This window comes from Mixophyes fleayi, chromosome 3, assembly GCF_038048845.1.
Source record: "Mixophyes fleayi isolate aMixFle1 chromosome 3, aMixFle1.hap1, whole genome shotgun sequence".
Taxonomy (NCBI): domain Eukaryota; kingdom Metazoa; phylum Chordata; class Amphibia; order Anura; family Limnodynastidae; genus Mixophyes; species Mixophyes fleayi.
In genome coordinates, this window is record NC_134404.1 from 127,156,828 (window position 1) to 127,168,930 (window position 12,103).

Genomic DNA, 12,103 nt, shown 5'->3' on the forward strand with positions numbered 1-12,103 from the left:
CTCCCAACTGGGGAGCTTGTATACAAATGCAGACAACGGTATATGATATTTATATTTAGGCTGAGCGTACCAGTATAATACAACCTTTATGTGTCTCATAAATTGTTAAAAAGGAGACTAGTATAAGCAGCTAATAAAAACATTCTATGTCTCCTCTTTCATCTGATGAAACTTGTATCTATCATAAACCTTAAAAATGCGAATACATGCATGATTCAAATATAGAGATCTCAATTTTTAAAAAATTCTTGTCAAAAAAGAAAAATGAAAATAGAAATAAAAAGATACGTTGTAATAGAATGACTACTTCATGGGTATCCACAAAGAACAAAAGATCTTCAGTGGAATGAAATAAAGAATCCAAAGATAGAGAATTAGGCTTGTTCCATATCTATACGGTAAGTGCAATTCATAAAGTCCTCCTTTTTACACATATATAGAATCTCATAGCATCGGAGACGATAAGTCTGTAATATAATGGTTCTTACCGCATCCTATAGCCCTCATAAAGAGGTGCAGGGAAGCGTGAATCCACCTGTGCAAAGTTCTTAAGCCGTCCGGACATCCGGTGATGTTTCCACTAAGAGAAGTGCAATATCCAATTCAAGCATACAGGAACCGATATGATGTATTTTCGTTCCGCTTGAGTATAATACCAATGAAATCGTCGGAGCATATGTTTGTCAAAGTATTATTTCTCTCCACACAGCGCTGTGTATAATGAAAAGACCTGAAGGGAAATCCTTTGCTCTCTGATGCGTTTCGTCCTGTTCCAAGCAGGACTTTTTCAAAGTCCAGGGAATGTGACCCTAAGTATAAGGACACTGGATTGGTGGTCTGGGCAGTGAGAACTGACAGTCTTGAGGGATGGCAGAGCAGAAACTGCTGGGAAGTCATAGCTTAAAGCTGAAGGAGGAGGTTTGCCCGCACCCCTGAGGAAGAATGAATTGCAAGTCAGTCATTTTAGAGGTATTCACTTCAGATCCTGGGACCCACCCTGGTGCAGATAGGTAGCTGTGGTTAATTTGCCTATCTGGATTATTCAAGGGGGGTTTGGACTATATCTGGCCACATATATATATATATATTTCTTTAGTTGCGGCTTGTCTGCATCCTGGAATGTTGAGGGCCCTATTTGGAAAAAATAATGGGTACATTTAGAAACGCCAACCATCCCTGCCATTAAATCAACAGCACCCACATTTAATAATTAGGCCTCTCTCCAGCCTCAACATTAAAGTAATAGCGCTCACATTTGATAAATAGATCTATTTCCGTCCAACCAACCCCAACATTAAATTAATAGTATTCCCATTTGATAAATAAACCTATTACCCTCCCTCCAAACGGCCCCAGCAATAAATCAATAGCATTTACGTTTAATACAGCCATTTCCCACTACCATTCCTAGCATTAAATAATTAATATTCACATTTATTAGATAGCCCCCCTCCCCACACTCAGCCCCACATTCAACTATAGACCCAAACCAACTCAGCATTTAGTGTTCTCTGTGCAGCTATAGTACTCTCAATTCACACTAATTATATATATATATATATATATATATATATATACACCCTCACAACGCATACCACAGATGGGGGTGTTACACTAAGGTATATGTTTTTCTGCTGTATTACTTGCACCAGCTACAGAACAGGTGTAAGTGATAGTGATGATGGTGACGTATGCATGCTAGAACTTGTGTTTGCAATCAAGAGCAACTGTAAAAGTGCATTTTATGTACAGTAGACATTAATAACATCCTGATAAATGTATTTTATGAGGGGGATGAAAAAAAAAGTTTTTTGCAATGATTTTTATTAAGGACTATGGGCCCGATTCATCAAGGTACGCAAACGCACACGCATCTGCGTTGCATACTTTGAGTGACGCAAACCGATATGCGAGTGAAATAAGCACCTCAAACAGCAAAAACACACCCCCTTGTGGCCCATTACAAGTGACGGAAATAAGCAGTGCAAACGTTAGAAAACACACCCACCTGCGTATCTTTAAACATGCTACACGCACAAGCGACGGCTCTCAACTGATGGTCGGCAAGCTAAGCAATGCATACTTCACGCCCACTGTGGGAGGGGCCCATAGTTTGTTTGTACATAACACAACACAAAAGTCTGGTGCTTATTTTTACCAGATAGCTGTTTACTCATTAATCACTCACAAATAACAATGATGTGGAACACTTTGAACGATTGTTTTTCCTTTGCTACTAATTAGCATAATACACACTTTTAACAAATACATAGCTCACGATCTTTCTGTGTTGAGGATTTCAAGTCGCCATATAGTATGCAAAATGCATGGACATGGCTAGATTAAAAACACATGAATAACGAATGTATTAAAATGTATGTGGTGTAAATACATCTTTCGCCTTTTCAGCAAAATGCATAGCATACTCTTCCATAAAGGATACACACAAGAGTGTATACAACCTCCACACAGAGGAAGGGTTTCTGTATGGATTAGAACGCATGAGTGACTGTATGGAAAGTGGGACAGCTACCCACTAGGCCAACCTGAGATTTGAAAAAACCCAGACAACACCAACCATACAGCATGCGTGCTACACAGGCAACTCACACTCAGGGCCTGATCAGCCAACAGGCTGACCAGGCTGCAGCCTGGGGCGCCGGGTCGGGGGGGGCGCAGCAGCGCTGGGTAATAGAAAGATTTTTTTTTTCTTTTCCCATTCAACCCCGCCCGCCCGCCCGCGAAATTGTTACCTAACGGGGTCCGCCTGTGGTGTATGGAGTCCGCCTATGACTCCATACACAGGCTATAGTATGCTGAAGGCGGTGTTATCTGCCGTCACTGCGGCCGCGGTGCGCTGTTCAGTGTGGTCACGTGAGATGTTAACATCTCAGGAGACCACACTAATCAGACAGACCGCGCCCGCAGTGAAAGAAAAGGACAAACACCGCCGGACGACGGAGAACAACAGAGGAGCATTTCACAGGCAGGTAAGGTACTTTGACTCAATGGCTGCCCGGGGAGCATTTTGATCAATAAAATGGGGGGGGGGGAGCAGGAGAGCATTTTGATATATAATATGGGGGGGGGGAGCAGGAGAGCATTTTGATCTATAATATGGGGGGGAGCAGGAGCATTTTGATCCATAATATGGGGGGAGGAGCAGGAGAGCATTTTGATCTATAATATGGGGGGGGAGCAGGAGAGCATTTTGATCCATAATATGGGGGGGGGGGAGCAGGAGAGCATTTTGATCCATAATATGGGGGGGAGCAGGAGAGCATTTTGATCTATAAAATGGGGGGAGCAGGAGAGCATTTTGATCTATAATATGGGGGGGGAGCAGGAGAGCATTCTGATCTATAATATAGGGGGGGAAGCAGGAGAGCATTTTGATCTATAAAATGGAGGGGGGGCGGGAGAGCATTTTGATCTATAATATGGGGGGGGGACAGGAGAGCATTTTGATCTATAATATGGGGGGGGAGCAGGAGAGCATTTTGATCCATAATATGGGGGGAGGAGCAGGAGAGCATTTTGATCTATAATATGGTGGGGGGGAGCAGGAGAGCATTTTGATCCATAATATGGGGGGGGGGAGCAGGAGAGCATTTTGATCTATAATATGGGGGGGAGCAGGAGAGCATTTTGATCCATAATATGGGGGGGGGGAGCAGGAGAGCATTTTGATCTATAATATGGGGGGGGAGCAGGAGAGCATTTTGATCTATAATATGGGGGGGGAGAGCAGGAGAGCATTTTGATCTATAATATGGGGGGGAGCAGGAGAGCATTTTGATCCATAATATGGGGGGGGGGAGCAGGAGAGCATTTTGATCTATAATATGGGGGGGGAGCAGGAGAGCATTTTGATCTATAATATGGGGGGGTTGCAGGAGAGCATTTTGATCCATAATATGGGGGGGGAGCAGGAGAGCATTTTGATCTATAATATGGGGGGGAGCAGGAGAGCATTTTGATCTATAAAATGGGGGGAGCAGGAGAGCATTTTGATCTATAATATGGGGGGGGAGCAGGAGAGCATTCTGATCTATAATATAGGGGGGGAAGCAGGAGAGCATTTTGATCTATAAAATGGAGGGGGGGCGGGAGAGCATTTTGATCTATAATATGGGGGGGGGGACAGGAGAGCATTTTGATCTATAATATGGGGGGGGAGCAGGAGAGCATTTTGATCCATAATATGGGGGGAGGAGCAGGAGAGCATTTTGATCTATAATATGGTGGGGGGGAGAAGGAGAGCATTTTGATCCATAATATGGGGGGGGGGAGCAGGAGAGCATTTTGATCTATAATATGGGGGGGGAGCAGGAGAGCATTTTGATCCATAATATGGGGGGGGGAGCAGGAGAGCATTTTGATCTATAATATGGGGGGGGAGCAGGAGAGCATTTTGATCTATAATATGGGGGGGGAGAGCAGGAGAGCATTTTGATCTATAATATGGGGGGGAGCAGGAGAGCATTTTGATCCATAATATGGGGGGGGAGCAGGAGAGCATTTTGATCTATAATATGGGGGGGGAGCAGGAGAGCATTTTGATCTATAATATGGGGGGGTTGCAGGAGAGCATTTTGATCCATAATATGGGGGGGGAGCAGGAAAGCATTTTGATCTATAATATGGGGGGGGAGAGGAGAGCATTTTGATCCATAATATGGGGGGGAAGCAGGAGAGCATTTTGATCTATAAAATGGAGGGGGGGCGGGAGAGCATTTTGATCTATAATATGGGGGGGGAGCAGGAGAGCATTTTGATCTATAAAATGGAGGGGGGGCGGGAGAGCATTTTGATCTATAATATGGGGGGGGGGAGCAGGAGAGCATTTTGATCTATAATATGGGGGGGGAGCAGGAGAGCATTTTGATCCATAATATGGGGGGAGGAGCAGGAGAGCATTTTGATCTATAATATGGGGGGGGAGCAGGAGAGCATTTTGATCCATAATATGGGGGGGGGGGGGACAGGAGAGCATTTTGATCTATAATATGGGGGGGAGCAGGAGAGCATTTTGATCTATAATATGGGGGGGGAGAGCAGGAGAGCATTTTGATCTATAATATGGGGGGGGGAGCAGGAGAGCATTTTGATCCATAATATGGGGGGGTTGCAGGAGAGCATTTTGATCCATAATATGGGGGGGAGCAGGAGAGCATTTTGATCTATAATATGGGGGGGGGAGCAGGAGAGCATTTTGATCTATAATATAGGGGGGGGAGCAGGAGAGCATTTTGATCCATAATATGGGGGGGGAGCAGGAGAGCATTTTGATCTATAATATGGGGGGGGAGCAGGAGAGCATTTTGATCTATAATATGGGGGGGGAGAGCAGGAGAGCATTTTGATCTATAATATGGGGGGGGAGCAGGAGAGCATTTTGATCCATAATATGGGGGGGAGCAGGAGAGCATTTTGATCTATAATATGGGGGGGGGAGCAGGAGAGCATTTTGATCTATAATATGGGGGGGTTGCAGGAGAGCATTTTGATCCATAATATGGGGGGGGAGCAGGAGAGCATTTTGATCTATAATATGGGGGGGGGGAGAGGAGAGCATTTTGAACCATAATATGGGGGATGAGAACCTGGCATTTTCTGGCACAATGGGGGGGGGACGACGACTGGCGCTGGCAGCATTGAAGGATTATCATATTTTTAGGCACAAATAATTAATGGCGGGGCAGTGGCACAGATCATGACTGGGGGTGGGATAATAGGCTCAGTGGCTTTACTTATTATTCTCTATGGGTGGGGCAGTGGCACATATCATGACGCAGGGGGGGTAAGCTGCAGGGGGATAAATATTTTTCTCTATATGGGGCCAGAGGTGCGATCATGACTCGGGGGGGGGGGGATAAGCTGCAGGAGGGATAAAAATTATAAATTGGCCAAGGGCTGGGGGGTTAATTAACTGACTGTCTGGGGTTGGTAGATGTTAGTATATGATTATAAATAATTTTCATATATTTTATTATCTATATATGCCTGTACTAAGGGGTTGTTTTATTTGGTCATAATGGAGTGTTGTGTTTGAATCATTCAGGGTTTGTTAACATTTTGCATTTTTGCACATTTTCAATCTAGGACCCCAAGGTTCCAGAAGCCAACTGACAACAATACTTCAAGAACAAACAAGAGTAAACATCTGGTGGTCTACACTGCAAGATCAGGTAAGAGAGAACAGCGAAATCTGTCTAACAATGAATGTGGATTTTTACTTTAGTGACATTTTAATGTTTTTTTTGTAACTAGTGTTGGCCTGATTCATTAATGTTAGGAATTTAAAAAACAATGAAGTTTTCATATGGAGAAAACCATGTTACAATGCAAGGGGTACATATTAGTTTATTATTTTGAAAATAAGTTAAATACTGGCTGTTTTTTAATGTTACACACAAATACTTGCTAGCTTTATGTTTACACTGAAATTTAAAGTTGATCTATGAAATGCCCTACCCTAATAATAAACATGTCCCCAAATTTTAAATTTACCTCCAATGCAACATGGTTCTGGCCAGGTGCAAAGTTACTATCTTTTTGGCTTTCCTTTCCTTAATGAGTTAGGGTCTGTGTGTTTAATGTATTAATCAATAGTTTAGAACTGTGTGTGTATATATACACACATGCGTGTGTGTATGTGTGTATATATATATATATATATATATATATATAGAGAGAGAGAGAGAGAGAGAGAGAGAGAGAGAGAGAGAGATAGATATTATATTGTATGTATGTGTAGCTATATCTATAACTATCTATAGTTGTGTAGTGGGTCATATCTGGAGTATTTTCACAGCGCTGTTGTTTCTAGTGCTTTCTTTGGTATAGTTTATGGAGTAGTATGCAAGGCTTCTGTGAACAGCAGCATTGAAGGATTATCATTTATTGATTGCAATAAGTTTAATAATTCATTTTACAGCATAGGATATAGCTATATCTGTTTGTCTTGTACATCTTTGCTCCTGATACACGTAAGTTTGGTAAACTTATGCCTCCCTTAATCCCTTTTTTAGGGATTTTAGTAACAACAAAATGACTGACAAAGATTCCCGTGAACCATTTAAAAAGCCAAGTGGAGCTGAGTTTAGAAAAAGAGCAAAGGAGAGAGATGAACGAGAGGGTTCTTTATTGAAAAAGATTCCCAAACTTGAATCTTTTTTCCGGCGTTCTGCAGGAAAGGTGGCTGAAGATTTAAGCATTGATGATAAATGTGGTGGTGATACTGTTGCACAGTCAGTACCTTCAACTAGTTCAGCTAGTTATTGTGGTTCCAGCTCCAGTGCACCAAGTGAGTCACTGACACCCATCCCAGTAACTAATATTCAACAAGCAGAAACTGCTCTAAAGCTCTCTGATCCTTCTGATGACCCAGCATTCTGGGTGGTGAGTGATGAACTACGAGATTTTATTGCTCACAATGGAATAAAGCAGAACGATCAGGCAGACTTTTCCAAATCTGAAAGGAAATATTTAAATCAGAAACGATTTTTATCTAAGGCTGCTTTTTCTAAAAAACTTACTAATGGCAAGACTGTTAAGCGACCTTGGCTGGTGTATTCAATATCAACTGGTCATGTATTCTGTGCTCCTTGCAAACTTTATGGAGGCACAACTTTATTAGCTACCAGTGGATTTAATGACTGGAAAAACAGTAATGCTATATCTGACCATGACAATCTTTCTGAACACCGAGAATGTCTTGCAAAATATGTTGACAGAGGTAAATTTTCCGAAAGAGTGGACATCCAGTTATTTAAACAATACAATGAAGAAGTAAGCTATTGGCGCAATGTACTTCTACGTGTTGTTGAAACAGTTAAATTCTTAGCCTCCAGAGGACTACCTTTTCATGGAGAGAATGAGATTATTGGTTCTTCAAAGAATGGAAATTTTCTGGGTTGTCTTGAATTGATAGCTAAATTTGATTCATTCATGGCTGATCATCTAGCTAGATTTGGGAATAAGGGAAGAGGTGTACCTTCTTACTTATCTTCCACAATTGTTGATGAGTTTATTCTGCAACTATCGGAGCAAGTTAAAACTAATATCGTTGCAGAGATAGAACAGGCCAAATATTATTCCATAATCGTTGATTCAACACAGGATGTATCGCACACTAACCAACTAACATTTGTTGTTCGATATGTTTTGCCAGATGGCACCCCAGTTGAACGTTTCATTACATTCATACCTAATTGTGGCCACAAAGGTGAGGAAATGGAAAAAGCAGTTCTGTCTACAATAGAATTACTACACCTTAATTTGAGTGATTGTCGGGGCCAAAGTTATGATAATGCCAATAACATGTCGGGACCATATAAGGGACTGCAATCTAGAATAAAACAGCTGAATCCTTTAGTAAATTATATTCCTTGTGCTGGACATTCTTTAAACCTTGTGGGCTCCGCAGCTGCAGAAAGCAGTAATGAGTCAGTTGCCTTCTTTGCACTACAACACCAGCTCTACAATTTTTTTTCATCCTCAACTCACAGATGGGAGATTTTGTTAGCCAAATTCAAAGAAGATTCGATTGTTTTAAAAAAAACACTGTCCAAAACACGTTGGAGTGCCCGTGCTGATGCAAGTAAAGCTCTGCATAAATCCTACCATGAAGTCGTTGCCGCATTAAAAGAGATTGGCAATGATGAAGGGCAAGTAAAGGATGTCCGAAATGAAGCTAACCTAATGGTGGAGAAAGTTAAAAGCCTGGAAATGGCAATAATGATCTGTTTTTGGAACAGTGTCTTGGGGAAGTTTCAAGATGTAAGTGAAAAAATCCAAGGAAGAAGTACAGATTTGGCAAGAGTTGTTGGGTTGTATAATTTATTAGACGCCTTTTTGATCATGCTTCGTAATGAAGAGGAGTTTAAGAGGTTTGAAATAGAGGCAATACAAATATGTAAGTCAAATGTACAACAAAGATGTGAGAAGGAAAAAGAAGCTGAAAGTTCCATTTGACGAAAATATTGGTGGGAACACAGAATTTGATGGAAGGCAGTCGTTTATTGTAGAGAAATATTATGTCGCAATAGATGCACTTAAGGTTAATTTGGAGAAAAGGAGAGAAATTTATACAGAGGTACTTAATCTGTTTGGATTTTTATGGCACTTAAGTGATATGCAAAATGACGAAATTCGAGAGAAAGCAAACCACCTCTTACAAATATACAAATCGGATTTGGACAATGTACTTCCTGAGGAATGTGTCCATTTAGCCTCTTTTATGAAAGGTCATAAAAGCGACCATCAAGAAAGTAGTAAACATAGCTCAGAAGCCTCAAGACTCTTGACATTGCTAAAAAACTGTAATGTAAAATCAATGTTTCCAAACGTAGAAATAGTACTGCGCCTCTTTTTAAGTATGGCAGTCACTAACTGTAGTGGAGAACGATCTTTTTCTGCTTTAAAGAGGGTAAAAAACTACTTGTGGTCAACTTTACATCAAGAAAAGCTCACAGCTCTTGCTCTGTTATTCATTCAAAGTGACTTCTTGCAGAACTTGAAGTTTGAGGATATAATAGAAAAGTTTGCCACTTCTAAAGCAAGAAAAAGGAGCTTGATGTAAAATGATTCTTCAATTTACAACAATTCTTTGCACTTTTGTACATGAAAAAAGTTTTGTTTAAATTCTTTTATACACTTTTGTAGCTTGTTAGCTGTTTTATGTGCTATAGAAAACATTACCTTGTGCGTTATTATTATTATCGTTTACTTGTAATTTGTAGATTTGGAGAGTTTGACTGTTTAATTTATAATTATTTATAATTTTCTACTGTTGCCATTCTTTGATATTTCTATTTTACTGCAAGCAGTAAATATAATTTAAATAAAAATACAATTTGTACCAGCAATCATTATTTGAATTTGTACTAAATCTAGACATAATTGCAGATTTACAGTTCAAAATGTGCATTAATTTTGGTTGGGGGAGGGACGGCGGCAAAGGGTGTGTTAGCCTAGGGCACCTGGAACCCTTAATCAGGCCCTGCTCACACTTAATACTACTCTTCATTATTCACTCAAATTACTCACGAAATATCCATCTCACTGGTTAGCACTTTGGACTCACAACTCAGCAGACATGAGTTCAAATACAAAGCTTACCCACAACTATTGTGTGGACTGGAAACATTATGCTAACAAGAAACGCAGGAACTTCACACAATGGTTTTATTTTGTAGATTTGATTTGTACTACATTGTTAGAAATGCCCTCCTAATTATCCTGTATTGTAATAAAATTTATTTTTGGTGGGAATTTTCAACAATGGCTCAGGACCCACAGTTCACAGGCACATTATTATGTGCATGCTGACATTTATTACTACAAATGGACTAAGAGGGGGGGGGGGATTTGTAGGGGACAGCCTTCTTTGAGTTAAATGCTACATTGGCTGCCATCCGACTTTCATCTGGATCCACGCCGTACACGTTATGTCATGTACTCAGCTATTTCAAAACACAACAGACCGCTTACCACACTCCAGTACCATGGAGATTAGCTTCGCTTGCACTTCTGCCTTACACCACTTATGCCACTTCTGGGTACAGTTTCCATATGTTCTCTTCAATGTGTGACTGGCTTTGCTCTGACACTTGAACGTAACTTTGGACTATCACTACAATGACACATGATTTGGGGAAATTGTAAACTATCTAGGGCATTTGACCTTTGGGAATTTATCTTGCACACAGGGCCTACAGATGCCATACCTCTTATAGGGGTGGCTTGTTGGTGGAGGGCACATGTTCCTTTTGGATGAAATGCACACAGAAAATCAACATCTTTTCTGCTAGAGAAATTATTTTAGCCAAAAACCATCTTGCTGAAATGTTACTCTTTTCGGCTTATTAGATATATTCTCTTTTATCCTTACAACCACATGTAGGATAAATAGATGAATAAACACACACACACACCAAGGTTTTTTTACTTAAACTTATATATTTTTAACATATTTACAAACAGAAACATCTTTGTACATTTATTATTTTAAACTATTTACATAAAAATTTAAAATAAAAAAAAAATAAAAAAAACTATTGATACAAAGCACAACAATAGGCCAGTTTGGCCTCAATGTCCTCCATGTGTTGCTCCTGCTCTTTTTGGAGGTCCTTAATTTTTTGCCACGAGGCCAAAATGTCGGCCCTCAACTCTGACAAGGTTGGTGGGGGGAGGCCAATTGTAAGCTTCCTCCATGTGTGCTGAAACAAATTAGAAAAAACATTACATACATGTATACTTATTTTGACAAACAGACAGTATTTACTACAGATGCCTACTGTTACATTACTTTCAAATGTTAGGGCTCTAGGTACAAATGCATTTTGGCGCACAATAGACGTTGAGAAAGCTTTGGTGTTGCATTTGGATAGATGTTCTACATTCTGGTGTGGCCCGGGGAGAGGCCTGTGGACAGGCTGGTCTTAACAGCATTATAGGCGCCAAGGAAAACCACTACAGTGGCCCATTATCTACACAACCACTCACAGGAAGTTACAATAATTTGGTTTAGATTTGAAGTTAAAAAAAAAACCATTCATATACTGACACGTTGACAAGGCTATCGGGCACATTTGTGTTGCCCTGCCCTGCGTGGCCATGTGTTATGTTGGCTCTGTCTGTGGTTTGAGTGGTTAAAGACATTGATATTTGTAGGGCCATTTAAACGTGTGAGGTTTAGGCTACCATTAAATCAACATGTGTGAAAGCAGGTTTTTTTTTCAAGGATAATGGACATCTCAATGTTATCCAATTATGTCCAGCACTTATAGCAAATACTTACTATCTCCAAAGGCCTCTGCCTCTTGGCTGCCCGATGCTGCCTCCTCCAAATGTTGGTCCTCCGGGTCAGCCTCCTCATGCACTCCCACCGGCTGGGCCACCTCCTCCTCCGATGACAGTGCCACTGCCACCGCCACTGGCTACTCCTCCTCCTCCGATGACAGTGCCACTGCCACCGGCTCCTCCTCCTCCTTCGATGACAGTGCCACTGCCACCGCCACTGGCTCCTCCTCCTCCTCATCCGCTGCCTGCGCCTCCACCACTGCCCGGCGGCGTTGCCGGCGTTCCCAGCATG